Source organism: Bos mutus, chromosome 9, assembly GCF_027580195.1.
Source record: "Bos mutus isolate GX-2022 chromosome 9, NWIPB_WYAK_1.1, whole genome shotgun sequence".
In the NCBI taxonomy this organism is placed as follows: domain Eukaryota; kingdom Metazoa; phylum Chordata; class Mammalia; order Artiodactyla; family Bovidae; genus Bos; species Bos mutus.
In genome coordinates this window covers 60,842,184-60,856,116 of record NC_091625.1, presented here as the reverse complement: position 1 = coordinate 60,856,116, position 13,933 = coordinate 60,842,184, and the positions used below count along the sequence as shown (strand labels likewise).

Below are 13,933 nucleotides of genomic sequence, written 5' to 3'. Positions count from 1 at the left end.
AGAAGAAGAGAAAAGGAAATGGATCTTATTGTCTTTTTAAAATGATCTTTTCTTCTCTATCTGGGCTTGCCTGGTGGTTCAGCTGGTAAAGAATCTGCCTGCAATGCAGGAAACCTGGGTTTGATCCCTGGGTTGGGAAGATCCCCTGGAGAAGGGAATGGCTACCCACTCCAGTAGTCTGGTCTGGAGAATCCCATGGACTACAGTCCATGGGGTTGCAAAGAATCAGACACAACTGAGAGACTTTCACTTCACTTTCTTCTCCAGCTAATGAATCTGGATAATTTTGAAACGTCAACCACTTGATGTAATTGGTTTTTCCTATTCGTTGTGCAGAGTGCTTGTCCCATTCAATACAGAGACTCATGCCCTTCACTTCTGGGAAATTTTCTTCCATCATTTCTTTGATAATTCACCTTTCTTCTTAATCTGTTTTCTTTTTTTAAAACTTCTGATATGGAAAAGACCTACTGAATTGAGACTCTTTTTGCTAAATTCTTCTGTCTCTATTTCTGTCTCTGTCTTTTGGTTGTATTTCTTGGTAGATTTTTAAACCTTACTTTCATTCCTTCTATTGAATTAAAAAAATTTTTTTGTCAATAATAGTTTTATTTCCAAGAAATCTCTTACGTTCTTTAATTATTTTTTCATTTTAGCTTCTTCTATAATTCTTTAATCTCTGAGGATACTAATTCAGGTTGGTTTTTTTTATATACATTTAGTGGCAATTTGGAGAAGGCAATGGCACCCCGCTCCATTACTCTTGCCTGGAAACTCCCATGGATGGAGGAGCCTGGTAGGCTGCAGTCCATGGGGTCACTAAGAGTCAGACACGACTGAGTGACTTCACTTTCAGTTTTCACTTTCATGCATTGGAGAAGGAAATGGCAACCCACTCCAGTGTTCCTGCCTGGAGAATCCCAGGGACGGGGGAGCCTAGTGGGCTGCCGTCTCTGGGGTCGCACAGAGTCGGACACGACTGAAGTGACTTAGCAGCAGCAGCAGCAGCAGCAGCAGTGGCAATTTGTATACATTATGTGGCAAAACCATCATAAAGGCAAAAGAAACAAAACACAATATTTAAATAGTGCTTACACTTTAGGGATATGCTTGGAGTGGAACATAAAGAATATTGTCATTGGTTGTGTCCTGTTTTTAAAATTAGGAAATGAGTTTTATTATGATCTTTATTCCTTATATATATTAAATATATTACATAATCTTTTATATGTGTCAAATATTTCATAAAAAATGAGAAAATTTGAAGGAAACTCCTTGTATCCCATCTTGTGAGAGTAGATGTTTGACAGTGTTCTGTACCTGGAGTTGGGGCATTGACTCTTTGTAATCATGACCCACCCTTTAAGCTCAACATGCAATTGAGAAATGACAGGGCTAAATGAATCAGCATAAACAGGATAAAGTAAAGTGTAAAGTGAAGTGGCTCAGTTGTGTCTGACTCTTTGCGACCCCATGGACTGTAGCCCACCAGGCTCCTCCGCCCATGGGATTTTCCAGGCACGAATTCTGGAGTGGGTTGCCATTTCCTTCTCCAGGGGATCTTCCCAACCCAGGGATTGACCCTGGGTCTCCCACTACAGGTAGACTCCTTACCATCTGAGCCACCAGTGAAACAAAGTGGTTATGCATAATTCCTTTGGATACGTTCTTGGCAGGATACTCCCTGAAGTCACAAATTCTTGCAGACACCATCTAGTCTTCCCTGTGATGTGTAAAAGATACCTCCACCAGCTCCTGACTACGTGCTGGTCTTAAATTTCATTCTTTGTCTTCTCCACGGTGCCTCAGGCACTTTTGCAGCACCTTTACTGTCATCACTTCTATATCTCTGTAAGCCATTTTGGGTCAAAACCGTTTAACTGGACATGAAATAAAGGCAGAAAGAAACCTTAGTGGAGTAAAAGCGGCTGGTAGAGAAAGCCGAGTAGTGCGCTCACTGCCCATTGATGAGAGCTTGTGGGTGGGGCCTGGCCAGGACCTGTGCGTCTTCCCTCTGCCCTCACCTCAGTCCCGGAAAGATTCCCCGGAGTGCTTCTGTGGATGTGCTTAGGTTTTAGTACTAAAATGGTTGAGACAGAGGTCATCATGAATCAGAGCGAATGCGGCACCGCTAACCACATACAACTGTATGTAGTCTTTCAGTTTCTCCCCAATTTGGGTTTGTGTCCACTCCAGTACCAAGTGGTTCTAAGTCCCAAACCTCAACAAGTGTCCCCCTCTGTAAACACCGAGCTGAGGCTTCTTCCCCTCCCCCCTATACAGCGGTCACTGCTTTTCCCCTGGCTTTCCGACTTCCATACCTGTGGAAATCTCTCCTTTGCTTTTGGCCACTCCGTGTTCTATTCCTGGCCTTCCAGTTGGTGCTCCTGGTAGAGAACCCACCTGTGATGCAGGAGATGTAAGAGAGGCGAGTTCAATCCCGGGGTCAGAAAGATCCCCTGGAGGAGGGCGTGGCAACCCACTCCAGTATTCTTGCCTGGAGACTCCCTTGGACAGAGGAGCCTGGTGGACTACAGTCCCTAGGGTCGCAGAGAGTTGGACTCAACTGAAGTGACTCAGCACACACCCATGATCTGTTCTTTAATGTGGCTTATCTTTATTCTCTTTCTCTCCTGTTAGTGGGGTCTTTGTTGGGAGAGGAGATAGGGGAGGTGTTTCATAAGCTTTCTTTTTTTCTGCCAAGAAATGTAAAAAATGATTATGTTTTTCTTTTCTTTTTTAAATTGAAGTATAGTTGTTTTACAATATTACATTAGCTTTAGGTGTATGATATTGTGATTCAGTAAGCTTTCTTCAATCAGAAACCAGTATTAACATTATAAGGCATTTTGTCTACCTCCACCTCTTTTTCTTTTTTTTCTTTTTTTTTTTTCTTTAGCTTCGTTGTGGTATTGTACTTTATTTTTTTGGTAAGATGGTTAAAGTGTACACCATGACGATTTGATATACATAGACACTGTGAAAGGATTACCATATCCATCACCTTACATGCTAACTTTTTTGTGTGTGAGAATGTTTAAGTCCTATTACTCAGTGAATATACATGTTATCAACCATAGTCACCATGTACATTATTTGATCCACAGACTTTATTCACCTTATAACTGAAAGTTTGTACCGTTTTACTGACCTCTCCTTATTGCTTTCACTCTCTACCTCCTGGCAACCTCTTCTTCTAGGAGTTTGGCTATTTATCTATTTATTTATAATTTAAAAAGTTTTAAGATTCCATGCATAAGTGAGATCACACAGTATTTGTGTTTCTCTTTCTGACTCATTTCACTTAGCATAATGCCCTCCAGGTTCATTAATGCTGCAAATAACAAGATTTCCTCCTTTTTCAAGGCTGAAATTTATTCCACTGTGTGTTGTGTGTATTTTCTTTAACGATTTATCCATTAATGGACACTTAGGTTGCTCGCATACTTTGGCTATGGTGAAAATGCTGCAGTGAGTATGGGAGTACAAATATCTTTTGGAGATACTGATTTTGTTTCTTTCAGATATATACACAGAAGTGGTATTGCTGGATCGTATGATAGTTCTATTTTTATTTTTTTGAGGCACCTCTGTACAGTTTTGCATAGTGACTGTTGCTGTTTACATTCCCACCAATAATGTGCAGGGGTTCCTTTTTCTCTGCATCCTTGCCAACACTTTTTATCTCTTGCCCTTTTAAAAAAATATTCTTTTCTTTCATTTATGATTTATTTTTGGCTTTGCTGGGTCTTCATCGCTGTCCATGGGTTTTTTCCAGTTGCAGTGCGCAGGGGTTTCTCTTGTTGCAGAGCGCGGGTTCTAGGCAGGAGGGCTCAGTAGTGTTGGCGCCCGGGCTTAGTTGCCCCGAGGCATGTCACATCTTCCGCTCCCGGGGATCAGACTGGTGTCCCTTGCATTGCAAGGCAGATTTTTAACCACTGGACCACCAGGGAAGCCTCTAGCTTTGTTCTTTTTGCTCAAGATTGCTTTGTTATTTGAGGTCTTTGGGGTTTCATACAAATTGTTTTTGGATAAATCTTTATAATTGAAGGAGCTCATATTAACTAGTCTCATTCCTTGGTAAGGCAATCTTTTTTAGGTTCACTTTTGCAAAACAAATGTTTGATAATATGTATCTACATACTAGAGATATGCTGCTGCTGCTAAGTCGCTTCAGTCGTGTCCGGCTCTGTGCAACCCCATAGATGGCAGCCCACCAGGCTCCCCCGTCCCTGGGATTCTCCAGGCAAGAACACTGGAGTGGGTTGCCATTTCCTTCTCAATGCATGAAAGTGGAAAGTGAAAATGAAGTCGCTTAGCAACCCCATGGACTGCAGCCTACCAGGCTTCTCCATCCATGGGATTTTCCAGGCAAGAGTACTGGAGATATGGGTCAATCTAATTTATATTAGGTGTCAAATCATAGTCCTCTAGTAATAGTGGCTCATCTTTAATAAGCTTTGGGATAGCAGAATAAAATACTCCTTTATGAACTGTAACTGAGGAGAACCATTATTGATCCCTGAAGTTGAAAAGCTGTCATTGTTCTTTAGTAAGATAATTTCATCACTAGTGGTGATATTTTATCTAGTAGTCCAAATTCCTACTTTCATTGGCAGAACTTCACTTCTTTGTAACCTGACCGAGTGTCTAATTTAGAACAACAGATGGCTGGAGCTTGCTTTATATTGATCAGTGATATTTTTTCTTCTGACCCACAGAAAACTTTTCTTTAGTTCTTTGCAACTTGATCATCCGTGCACTCTTACAGAAATCTCAGTGTGTCCTAAATGGCTCAGAATATTATCTATAAGCACTTACATCTGTCAGGCTTTTGTTTGGAGGCCAGAGCAGGAATGTCACATAATACACAGGAAATAGTCCTCTAATCTTGCCTATTCACACGTAACGCACCATAGTTTGTCATGTGTCTTTTGTGTTTTAATTAAAAAAATTTTTTTTCCTATGTTTTGACCGTGGAATGCAGCCCTTGGATCTTAGTTCCCTGACGAGGGATCAAACCTGTGCCCTCTGCAGTGGAAATATAGTGTCTTACCACTGGCCCACCAGGGACGTCTGAGTCTTGCATTTTAACAACACCTTTCTGAGAACTGACATTGCTTCAATCTAAATGACTTTGTAACTTCCTTAGGGGAAAATTAGTATACATTTTTGTTTATGAGGGAAATGAAAAATACTTTATTTTATGCTGGATTGTGAGTTAATACATCTAGGTAGACTGTTACTAGCCAGAGCCAGGACCAAACTCTGGTTCAGCTTGCTTGTTACTCTGGAGTCAATGTTGGAGAGACAAAGGTGGTGAAAAAAGAGGCTTTCTTTAGGAAGCCAGCACCTGGGGAGATGATGGACTTGCATTCCCCCTAATCACCTCCCAGTTGTCAGTTAGGGGTCAAAAGGTTTTAAAGCAGAATTTTGGGGGGCTCACTGACAGTGAGGGTGCCAAATACGTGCAGAACAGCGTAGTCAACAACGACGATCATCTCTAAACTGGTCATGCGTAGTCGAATCAGCGTCACTGTGATTATTTTAAGCACAGTTAATCTTCATCCCTAGGGTTGATGTGTTCCTGTTTCCTTGAGGCCTATTCTTGGAATTGTGCAAGCCACAGACTCAGTACTGCTCAAGACAGAGCAACATATGTCATGGCTACAGTCTGGTCATCCCATGGTTAGTGTTTTCCCTCTGGTGGCAGTTATAGTATCTGCAAAGCAACTGAGGAATGTGCCTCAGACACTGTTATCTATGTCCTTCAGGGAGGAACTGAAGATTCTGTGACTCTCTTATCTTAATTATTAACTTCTTAATCCTGCTCTTTCGCGACTCAGGGAGGCCTAGGAGACTACAGCTTTTCTGTAAATGAGAGACAGGGGATTCAGAAGGGCTTTTGTATATGGGAAGGCCTCCCTGCCCCCACTGCAAAGTCCTACTCTGTTATAAGACCTCTAGGAGTTATTTTTGGGGGACCCAGGAGACCTGGGGGACTCCCAAGTGGTTCAGTGGAAAAGAATCTGCCTGCCAGTGCAGGAGATGCAAGAGATGCATGTTTGATCCCTGGGTTGGGAAGAAGATCCCCTGGAGAAGGAAATGGCAACCCACTCCAGTATTCTTGCCTGGAGAATCCCAGGGACAGAAGAGCCTGGTGGGCTACACACACACACACACACACACACACACACACACACACACACACAGCATTCTCAAAATCTCAAACTTTGGTACCACTTTTCTGTTCCCTTCCCAGACCATGACAGTTCCTTGAAAATTTCTTTCCTATTCCTAAAAGCCAAGGTGTTTGTGTGTGTGTGTGTGTGTGTGTGTTAAGGGTAGGGAGAATGGTGATAGAGGAGTAAATACTGTAGATGACTTTTCAGATAATCTTGAGTGAAAACCTGAAGGAAAAAGGGACAACCTGGTGAGACAGGAGAGAACATCTAGCCTCACCACCTGTCTCCCAATATGCTCTGAAAATTCTGGCCCACAAAGATATCCTCTTTCCTTAAGAATTGGTAGTGCATGTAATTATAGATTATCTGACATTTTACTTGAAATTACTTTTTAAAGGTGTGTCATTGCAAAGTGGTTAAGAGATCCTAGTCTGGAGCTAGGGCAATTTAGGACAAATCCTGGTTTTATGAGGTACTAGCTGTGTGACCTTAGACAAGTGATGTAACCTCTGTGTGCCTCAGTTTCCTCATATGTAAATTGAGGATAATAATAATATCTACTGTTTTGTTATGGGTAAATTACTTAGCCAGCAACACTAATACCTATTCATTGGAAAAGTAGATAGTGGGACTTCCCTGGTGGTCCAGTGGTCAGGACTCCACGCTTTCGCTGCCAAGGGCCCAGGTTTAATCCGTGATCGGGAACTAAGGTCCAACAAACCAGGCTGCACAGACAAAAAAAGAAAAGTAGGTAGTGTAAAAATTAGCAGAAAAAGAGATAAACGTCTCCAATGCTTCCACCTATAGGTAGCCACTATTACTGTGTTGGTACATACCCTCATATTTTTTTTGTAGACAACATTAAGATCATACTTTCAATGTTATTTGTAACTTTTCCCCTAAATAATGTATCATGAGCATTTGCCCACACTTTTTAACATCATTATATCTAGAAGAGAACTACGCTGAAGCTTTAGGTGGCTTCCAGATTGTCACTTTTACATGAAATGCTTTGGTAAATATTTTTGTACGTTAATCTCACTCTTTTTTAATTTGGCTGTGCCGTGCAGCTTTCGGGATCTCAGTTCTCTGACCAGAGAGTGAATCTGGGCTCATGGCAGTGAAAGCCTGGAATACCAACTGTTAGGCTAACCAGGGAACTCCCTCATCTCACTATTTTCCTTGAAGAGAAATGAAATTGCTGATTCAAAAGGCATTTGTTTTTACTTTTAAGGGTTTGACACATATTGCCAGATTGCCCTCCAGAAACGTTCGCTAGGGATGTGTGAGAGTTTGTTTTCTTGTCCCCTTGTCATTAGGGACTATTCTAAATTTGCTTTTTGGCTGCACTGTGGCATGTGAGATCTTAGTTCCTTGACCAGGGATCAAATACATGCTCCAGGCAATGGAAACTTGAAGTCCTAACCACTGGACCACCAGAATTAATTCCCTCTTAATTTTTTATTTTAGATTCAATTTTATAGGTAAGAATTATATCTTCATTGTTTGATTATGAAGAGAACTGAACATTTGTATATGTTTTTAGCTCTTGTTTTATTTTTCTTCTCTGTGTATGTGAAATGCCTTTGTATTCCTTGTCCATTCTTTTTTTGGGGAAAGTATTCACTTTCTTGTAAAGTTTCAATTTGTAAGAGATCTTTATGTTAAAAAGCTATTGATTGCCTTTATTAAAATATTTTTCTCCCAAGAGGTAAAGTTTCAACAACTTTATTAATCAATTTGATACTCTAAGGTTAGTCAATTAAGCTTCATCCATGAGGTCTCTAAGAGAAAAACTATAATCAGTTGATATTTATATTATCATATACAAGGTATATTATTTATAAACACAGTTGGGAAGTCTTTTTATTTTTCCCTTCTGAATACACTTGCTGGTGAGTTGATTTGGAGTTTGCTTTGTGAGTGAAATTACTTCATTCATTCTTATTAGGTATTGTGAATCCTGTTTTGTGCTTTATCTGTGATATCTTTTTTTTTTTTTTAATTGAAGTATGTACTTGATTTACAATGTTATGTGTTAGTTTCTGGTGTACAGCCCAATGATTCAGATATATATATATACACACACACACATATACACATACATATATATTCTTTTTCACATTTATTTCCATTATGATTTATTACAGGATATTCAATATACTTCCATTTGTTATATAGTAAGACCTTGTTGTTTATCTCTTTTATATCTATAGTAGCTTGTATTTGCTAATCCCCCCCAAAATATGCACTGCTTAAGAATTTGCTTATCATCCTTGCGTGGGGGTCATGCTAATCTCTGTTTCATTCCAATTTTAGTTATATGTGCTGTGGAAGCAAGCATTATACTTGTGATACCTTAATGGATTCCCCAACTATGACCAGATGCTGTCTTGGTATTTTAAACTCTTAGAGTCAGCCACAGTGCTTATGCCCTGTGTTTATCAAAGAACTTGATGTGTGGATAAATCAAAAGCTGAGATGGAAGGCCCACAGATTTTTGTGATTCTAGAGCTGAGGTTGTAATGCTTAGTGTACAAATAACCAAGTAACTTGAAAGGTGGATTCTTAGAAAGATTGGAACAGTTGCCAAAGATGAATGGGTAAGCAAGAGCTCTCTCTATGTAGGGCAGATCATTGCTGCTCAGGCCTCCTGTAGGTATAACTTCTGAAAGCTCATTGAAGGACTCATCCCTGTAGAGCTTTCTGAGGCTTGAGCGGGAAGTATATATTTTTGCGAAACCTGGAAATTCCCTTAGAGTACAGTTTGAAACTTTACTCATACCTTCAAACATGTTTTGGAGTTTAAAATAGCTGTAAAAATTCCTGTTGCCCCGATAGAGTTCCCAAGGCAGTGTGTCTCCTTCCATATTCTTTACTTCCTAAGCTCTCCCCTTACCACCACCAGCCCCCCACCCCGCCCCAACCAGCCATCTGAGGAGACATCGCTGATGGCAGAAAAGCCTTCTGAAAACCCCTAGGTGACTCATGCCATGTGTGTATGGCTTTAGGATTGACAGATGATTTTTTTAAATAGTTTACCCTTTCACTCTCGGGAGATTTTTGAAGTTCTGATCAGGGAGTCTAAAAATTCACATTTTACCTAACTGATGGTGAGGAGAGTGCCTATCTTACCTGTCTGGATTTTTTTTTTTTCAGTCAAAGTTTAATGAAATATTCTGTATTACCTATAATCTTTTATTTAAAAATGAGAATAGACTATGAGGAAATGTATAAAATCTGTTTAAATCAGCAGAGCAAAAATCATGTCTGTACCAATGTTATTTATAAATATTGAGATGTTATTTATTTAAGCGTGATAAATATATTCTATTTTGATGGTTGAATGTGAAGCTTGCTTAGAATTAAATTTTTTATTTTATTTTTTTCTGAGTGGCTATGACTTTTTCTGAAAGAGATGGGAATACCAGACCACCTGATCTGCCTCTTGAGAAATTTGTATGCAGGTCAGGAAGCAACAGTTAGAACTGGACATGGAACAACAGACTGGTTCCAAATAGGAAAAGGAGTTCGTCAAGGCTGTATATTGTCACCCTGTTTATTTAACTTATATGCAGAGTACATCATGAGAAACGCTGGCCTGGAAGAAACACAAGCTGGAATCAAGATTGCCGGGAGAAATATCAATAACCTCAGATATGCAGATGACACCACCCTTATGGCAGAAAGTGAAGAGGAACTCAAAAGCCTCTTGATGAAAGTGAAAGTGGAGAGTGCAAAAGTTGGCTTAAAGCTCAACATTCAGAAAACGAAGATTATGGCATCCGGTCCCATCACTTCATGGGAAATAGATGGGGAAACAGTGGAAACAGTGTCAGACTTTATTTTTTTGGGCTCCAAAATCACTGCAGATGGTGATTGCAGCCATGAAATTAAAAGACGCTTACTCCTTGGAAGGAAAGTTATGACCAACCTAGATAGCATATTCAAAAGCAGAGACATTACTTTGCCAACAAAGGTTCGTCCAGTCAAGGCTATGGTTTTTCCTGTGGTCATGTATGGATGTGAGAGTTGGACTGTGAAGCAGGCTGAGCACCGAAGAATTGATGCTTTTGAAGTGTGGTGTTGGAGAAGACTCTTGAGAGTCCCTTGGACTGCAAGGAGATCCAACCAGTCCATTCTGAAGGAGATCAGCCCTGGGATTTCTTTGGAAGGAATGATGCTAAAGCTGAAACTCCAGTACTCTGGCCACCTCATGCGAAGAGTTGACTCATTGGAAAAGACTCTGATGCTGGGAGGGATTGGGGGCAAGAGGAGAAGGGGACGATAGAGGATGAGATGGCTGGATGGCATCACTGACTCGATGGATGTGAGTCTGAGTGAACTCCAGGAGTTGGTGATGGACAGGGAGGCCTGGCGTGTTGCGATTCATGGGGTCGCAAAGAGTCGGACATAACTGAGCGACTGATCTGATCTGATCTGATGACTTTTTATAGCCAACCTAAGGGGTTTTATAATGTTTCTCTGGTCACTTAAGCTGTATTTAGAATTTTTAGTAGTACTTTCTGAAAATTTCCAAGGCATAGCATAAAAATTTGTGTTACAGACGTGTTTCTTCTTGATTCTTCCTCCCTTGGTCTCACCGTTCCCCACCTCCATCCCTTCAATTCCTCCACACACATACCCCCGACACCTCCCAGTTCTGGGTCAGTTTATTTTTCCCCTCACGTGTAGTGATTATTGTAAATTCAGCTCTAAGGCCATCTCTCAGGTTTCAGATTTCCTTTAGGAGAACTGTGCCCTATTCCTGCCTCACTTTCTTATATCCAGCACAAAAGTAAGTTACAGAAATAGAGGAAACATCTGTTTATTAAATGTGATATTTGAGTAAAATTCTAAATGCAAAATGGTTAACGGCAGAGCTTCATAGAATCAGGTCAGCCTTGTCTTGATTGGGTTTCCCATGGTTTTTAATGCTACATGGGTCATACTGTGTGTAGACGCCTTCTGCCATGCTTTTCATGTCGCTCTCTACTTCTGTTGCCACCATTTTAATTCACAACATTAGCTCACATCTCTGGCCCGTTAACTTTTTCACTGGGTTTTCCCTGCCTCTGTGGTCAAGTTCCTTCAATCTGCAAATCCCACCAGCAGTGGCTGGATTTATATGTCTGGACATTGTTAGGAGTGGGGTCACTGTGCTGTCTAGAATACCCCCAGCATTATGGTCCCGACTCTCAGCCTCTGCAAGCCTCTTTACTGTGAGTGCCACATTAATTTTCTAGTCTTATTACCTGCTGCTCCTTGACCCCCAGATTCTACCCTGTTGATCTGACAAGCCTGACAGTCCCTGAGCGGGTATTGCTTTTCCTCCCACCTGTCTCTGTGCTGAGAAATCTGACCCACCTTGGAAGTGGCACCATCTTCTCCTGCATTACTTTCCAGATCCCTGCCGTTGGCAGCGTTCCTCTGCTTTAGTCAGCTCCGGTGTCACTCATCGGGAATTATTTTTGCGTTTGTAGGCTCTTATCTGCCTTGCCGGAGGGTAGGAACCAGCTCATCCCCTGGACACACTCAACCTGCTTGGTCTGCGGCGCTCAGTCTTTCATCCCCTTCTGGTTCTTTCCCCGTCACCGTTCTCATTTCTCCTGCTATAAAATAACAACTGCTGCAAATTCTCCTTTTACCCAAATTCCCTCCCAGTACAGCCATCTCTTTCTCTTCTTGCCATCATGATTTTATTTTAATGGAAGAGACTGGCTTTGTTGATTTTTCTGATAAAGTTTATTGGAGAAAAATACAAATAATACAGAATTTGAAGAGGGTAAAAATCATCCAAAATGCCATCACCCAGAGATAAATTGCTTTTTACTAAACATCCTGTCCCATTTCACACATAAACACACACACTCTTGTGTGTGATACACAATTTTATATCAGTGAAATCACAGTGGACATACTGTCCAGTGAGCTCCTTAAAAAAATTCAGTATTTTGGGGACATCTTTCCATGTCAGTTCATGTTAATCCTCATCATTTCTATAAGCAGTTCGCATGTCGTCCATTGGATAAAAAATTATTTACCACCTTTTGATGAGGATACCCATTCTTTCCTCATTTCTCATTTGTATTGCTAATACTGTAGTTATATTGGTTAGGGGTCTCCAGAAAACCAGTCAATCCTAAGGGAAATCAACCCTGAATATTCACTGGAAGGATTGATGTTGAAGCTGAAGCTACAATACTTTGGGCATCTGATGCGAAGAATCGACTCATTGGAAAAGACCCTGATGCTGAGAAAGATTGAAGGCAGGAGAGGGATAACAGAAGATGAAATGGTTGGATGACATCATCAACTCAATGGACATGAATTTGAGCAAACTCTGGGAGATGATGAAGTACAGGGAAACCTGGCGTGCTGCGGTTTTCGCAAAGAGTTGCAAAGAGTCAGACATGACTGAGTGACTGAACAACTCCAGAGAAACAGAACCAGGGGACACACACGTGGAAACATTTTTATAAAGAATTGGCTCATGTGATTATAGAGGCTGAGAAATCCCAAGAAATCTCCTGGAAAGCCTGAGAACCAGCAGGCAGGCAGGCAGGCCTCAGGCAGAGAGAGTAGGTTTTCTCTTGCTCATCCTTTTATTCTATCAGAACTCATAAGGATTGGATGAAACATTAGGGAGGACCATCTACTTTACCCAGTCTACTGATTCAAATGGCAGTCATATTCAGAAACATCCTTATGACACCCAGAAATATGTTTAACCAAATAGCTGGGTACCCAGTGGCCCAACTAAGCTGGGACAGAAAATTAACCATTCTAGTAGTTAATATCTTTATATAGCTATTCTTAAACTCACCCCTCTCCTCCCAGTATCCCTTTAAAAAATATATTGTTTATTTATTTGACGGCACCAGGCCTTAGTCGTGGCATGCAGGGTCTTTTAGTTGCAGTACGTGGGATCTAGTTCCCTGACCAGAGGTTGAATTTGGGCCCCTGAGTTGGGACTGCAGAGTCTTAGCCACTGGACCACCAGCGAAGTCCCCCCATTATCTCTTTAGGATAAATTCCTGCATGTGAAATTCGTGGGTCAAATGTGTGTGTATTCTAGATGATTTTATTGCCCATCAGAAAGGTAAAGTTGTCAGTGGCTTTTCCACTGCCTTCACCAACATGAATATTGCCAAATCATCCTAATCTTTGTCAACTTTATGCTTTAAAAATCTCTCTCTTTTTTTTTTGCATTTCTTTCAAGAGTAAGATTGAATATTATTTTGTAAGTTAATGTTTGCATGTGTTTGTGTTTTCTTTCAATTAGACTGACTGCTGTATACTGGACTCTTTTAGGGTCCTAAATCCAAATAATTCCAGTCTTTAATGGAGCTTTTGATTTTGTGTGTGTGTGGAACTGCCTAATCAGATCCTCTGTCCATTTTACTATTTGAGTGTTTTGTCTTTATTCATTGATAAGAACTTTTCAAAAATTATGCATGCTACCACATTTTAAACTGTGGTGCTGGAGAAGGCTCTTGGAGAGTCCCCTGGACAGCCAGGACATCAAACCAGTCAATCCTAAAGGAAATCAACTCTGAATATTTGTTGGAAGGACTGATGCTGAAGGTAGTTCAATAGTTTGGACACCTGAGGTGAAGAGCCTAGTCATTGGAAAAGGCCTTGATGCTGAGAAAGATTGAGGGCAGGAGGAGAAGCAGGCAGAAGAGAACGAGATGGTTAGGTAGCACCACTGACTCAGTAAACATGACTCTGAGCAAACTCCAGGA

The 13,933-nt window shown here is 40.9% G+C and overlaps 1 protein-coding gene and 1 pseudogene across 4 annotated transcripts in view; one reads left to right on the top strand and one right to left on the bottom strand.

The window, feature by feature from the left end:
- Positions 1–13,933, top strand: part of ANKRD6 (ankyrin repeat domain 6) — a 182,362-nt gene that overhangs the window by 25,702 nt on the left and 142,727 nt on the right. The gene's annotated exons all lie outside the window — the stretch shown is intronic.
- On the bottom strand, positions 8,426–8,525 carry LOC138989298 (U6 spliceosomal RNA; annotated as a pseudogene).